Source organism: Galeopterus variegatus, unplaced genomic scaffold (genome assembly GCF_000696425.1).
Source record: "Galeopterus variegatus unplaced genomic scaffold, G_variegatus-3.0.2 Scaffold10775, whole genome shotgun sequence".
Classification (NCBI taxonomy): Eukaryota; Metazoa; Chordata; class Mammalia; order Dermoptera; family Cynocephalidae; genus Galeopterus; species Galeopterus variegatus.
Window position 1 is genome coordinate 55,883 of NW_007736886.1, and position 4,112 is coordinate 59,994.

General features: G+C 42.2%; 1 long non-coding RNA gene across 1 annotated transcript; it reads right to left on the reverse strand.

The window, feature by feature from the left end:
* Positions 1-2,167: 2,167 nt before the first annotated feature.
* On the reverse strand, positions 2,168-3,395 carry LOC103610221. Its single transcript, XR_552194.1, has 2 exons — positions 3,269-3,395; positions 2,168-2,965 (listed from the first exon to the last, which is right to left on the reverse strand). It is a non-coding gene; the product is annotated as an uncharacterized LOC103610221 (long non-coding RNA).
* Positions 3,396-4,112: the final 717 nt, after the last annotated feature.

Genomic DNA, 4,112 nt, shown 5'->3' on the forward strand with positions numbered 1-4,112 from the left:
GCGAGGTGCGGGCGCAACACCGAGGGTTGCGATCTCGTTGCCAGTCCCGGTCCGGTACGGGTGCGACACTGAAGGTTGCGATCCGTTGCCGGACATGAAAAAAGGAAAAAAAATATATATATATATTGTACCCAACAAAGCTGTTCTCCAGAAATGGAGAAATAAAGACTTTCAGAGACAAACAAAAGCTGAGAGGAGTTCATCACCACCAGGACTGTCTTAAAACAAATGCTAAAGTGAATTCTTCAAGCTGAAAGAAAAGAATATTAATTATAATTCAAAAGTATATGAAACAGTAAAACTCACTGGTAAAAGTAAATACACAGTCAAATTCACAATATCCTAATACTGTAATGGTGGTGTGTAAATCACTTATATATTTAGTATGAAGGTTAAAAGACAAAACTTAACATAATAATGGCTACAATAATATGTTAAAGGATACACAATATAAAAAGATGCAAACTGTGGCATCAAGAACATGTAATGGGTGAAATTAAAATGTTGAATTTTTTTAGGCAACCACTTTCTTTGCTCATCCATAAAAGTTTTATCATGACATTGCAGCAATTCAGTCACATCTTCAGGCTCCACTTCTAATTCTAATTTTCTTGCTAGTTCCACCACATCTGAAGTTACATCCTTCACTGAAGTCTCGAACCCCTCAAAGTCATCCATGAGGGTTGGAATCAAACTTCTTCCAAACTCATGTTAATGTTAATATTTTAACCTCCTCCCATGAATCACAAATGTTCTTCATAGCATCTGAAAATGTGACTCCTTTCCAGAAGGTTTTCAATTTACTTTGCCCAGATCTATCAGAGGAATCACTATCTAGAACAACTATAGCCTTATGAAATGAATTTCTTAAATAATAAGACTTAAAAGTCAAAATGACTTCTTGGTCTTGCTCTGGATTAGGCTTTGGCTTAAGGGAATGTTGTAGCTGGACTGGTTTTCTACCCAGACTACTAAAACTTTCTCCATATCAGCAATAAGGCTATTTTGCTTTCTTGTCATTTATATGTACTAGAGTAGCACTTTTAATTTTAAGAACTTTTCCTTTGCATTCACAATCTGGCTAACTGCTTGGCTCAAGAGGCCTAGATTTCACCCTATCTGGGCTTATGTATGTCCTTTCTTGGCTTTCAATGTGCCTTCCTCACCAAACTTAATCATTCTTACCTTTTGATTTAAAGTGAGGAACTTGTGACTTTTTCAGTTGAACTTTTAGAGGTCATTGTAGGAGTATTAACTGGCCTAATTTCTTTTTTTTTTTTTTTTTTTTTTTTTTTTTTTTTTTTTTGACCGGAAAGGGGATCGAAACCCTTGGCTTGGCGGCNAAAAAAAATTCTGGAGCTAAAAGATACAATGAATGAAATAAAAAATACAACAGAGAGCATCAATAGCAAAATTAATTAAGCAGAGAAAGAACCTGTGAACTTGAAGACAGGTATACAAACAGTCAGAAGAGAAAAAAAGAAAAAGGAATGAAAATAATTAAGAAAGTTTACAGGATTTATGGAAGAGCATCAAAACAGCAAATATTTGAGTCATAGGAATTCAAAAGGAAGAGACAGAATAGAATGTTTATCTAAAGAAATGATAGAAAACTTTCCAAATATGGGGAAAAGTATAAATACTCAGGTACAAGAAGATCAAAGGTCTCCAATAAGATTCAATTTAAACAAAACTACAAGCAAGACANACTGGAAGTCGCCCCGTTTTCAGGACAGGAGCGGCCCCGAGCTCTTAACTCAAGCATCTTTTATACAGTTTGGTAGGCAGGCTTTGGTAACAGGCTGGGTTGTACACCATTTATTGGCCACTTTAAGCAATTTTTAAAACCATTGGGCTTTTAGCTTTTGACGGGCAAAGGAAAGACTGAGGTATTGACCAACGGTCCACCCCCCCCTCTTTCCTCCCTTGGTGTCCAAAGATAAGGTGTCATGCTGTTCCTGCAATCAGGTGAGCATACTCCCTTCCTGGGACAGGGTGAACTTTGGGCTCTTTGGAAAGTCCCTTCCCCCTGGCAGCGGAAAGTCCTAATCTTCTGGCGACGGAAGGTCTTAAGCACCTGGTAATGGAAGGTCCTAAGTATCTGGTATTGTTTACCAAAAAGGTTGGGGGTTATCTCTACTTCCACATTCCCCTGTTTTTGTGTGTGTGTGTGTGTGCGTATTTCAATCATGAAATACTGTTTTCTGTTGGTTTAATTCCTGATATTGAATAGCCAGAGCTGAAGCTCTTGTAGCTGCCCCAGCTGTTCCCAATCTTAAGCCTAAGAGGACAGAGAGCATGGTACCTAGGGGCTCCCTTCTGGTTCAGTAGTCCCCGTTATTTTTTATCCCAGTATGATAATAGTTCTTCATAGGGATGGTAAACAAGCCGAGGCAACGACCGAACCAAGACACAGAAATCTTGGGTCTCGTTTAGGACCTGTAAGCTAACACAGGGTGTGACCCCAGTAGCGCAGGCCCACCATCTTTCTGGAGGGGGCAACAGATATGTGTCACCAGACCACTTGTTCACGTTAAGAGTCCGGTTGCACAGCTGGCTGTGTGAGGAAGGGGTATGTGGACTGCTAGCTCCTGGGCCCCGGGAAAAGATCTTTAGGCATAAGAAAAGCAAGAGAGTTTTCATCTTACAACACTTAGAACGTCCGAACAATTTTCAGTCTTAAGGGGTGCTCCTTGGAACCCCGGACTTTCCAGGCAGCGTCCTTTGATCCTTGGTCTTCTGGTGGTACAGGCTCTAAGCGGAGATCCCGTCTACCTTCACAGCCATTGGTGTCGTCAGGAGCATCAGGCAAGGTCCCTTCCAACAGGGTTCCAGAGATTGGGAGCGGTGTCACCATACAGTGTCCCCAACCTGGAACTGGTGAGAAACTTTGGGGGTCCCAGGCTCATAAGCAGCTGCCAGCTGTGTCCAAACTTCTTTCTGTATGGCTTGGAGTCCTTTTAACCTGGCATATAAGTCACTGTTACTGAGGCAAGTGGGTTCAAAGGTATTCCCCAGTGAAGTCACGGGGGCAGGGGCACCATAGTGGATCTCAAAGGGGGTCAGGTTGAACTGGGAGGGGGTGTTCCTAACTCTGAACAAGGCTAAGGGAAGGAGCAAAACCCAGTCTACACCAGTCTCCATGGTTAATTTAGTCAGGGCCTCTTTTAGAGTTCTGTTCATTCTTTTTACCTGCCCTGAACTCTGGGGTCTGTAGATACAATGTAATTTTTAATTGACCCCTAGGTATCTGGCCACTCCGGCTTACCTTGGCAACGAAGGCGGGCCCATTGTCGGACCCAATTACCTTGGGTACCCCGAAACGTGGAAAGATTTCTTCTAGGATTTTCTTGACCACGACGGTGGCTGTTTCTTGTTTGGTTGGGAATGCTTCTACCCATNCGTCGCCCGCACCGTGCTCAGGCAGTGAGCGCACCGGCCATTCCTATATAGGATCCGAGCCCGTGGCGGGAGCCACCGGTGCGCTCCCAAGCACTGCACTCTCCCGAGTATGCCACGGGGCCGGCCCCAGCCCCGGCCCCGGGCCCTGGCCTAATTTCAATATTGTTGTGTTTTGGAGTAGGGAGGCCCAAAGAAAGGGAGAGAGACAGGGGAACCGCCGGTAGGTGGAGCAGTCAGAACACATATAGCATTAATCAATTAAGTTCCCACGTCTTCTATTTGCAGAGTTCTGGTGCCCAAAACAATTACAATAGTAACACCAAAGATCACTGATCATGGATCACCACAACAGCTATAATAATAATGAAAACATTTGAAATCTTGCGAGAATTACCAAAATGTGATACAGAGACAGAAATGTGCACATGCTGTTGGGAAAATGGCACCAATAGACTTGCTCCAGTCAGGGCTGACACAAACTTTCAATTTGTAAAAGACATAATATCTGCAAAGTGCAATAAAGCAAAGTGTAACAAAACGAGTTATGCCTATACATTTTTGTGTGAGGGCTATTTTTCTTAATAATCTTCAATCAAAATAAGAGATTGAGTGCAGAAGTAAATATAAAAAATGCAATGGTCTTCTGAGAAGAGAAGAATGACATTTGCAAAATGTAAAATGATCACTTTTCACATTACATTTTTTTTTTT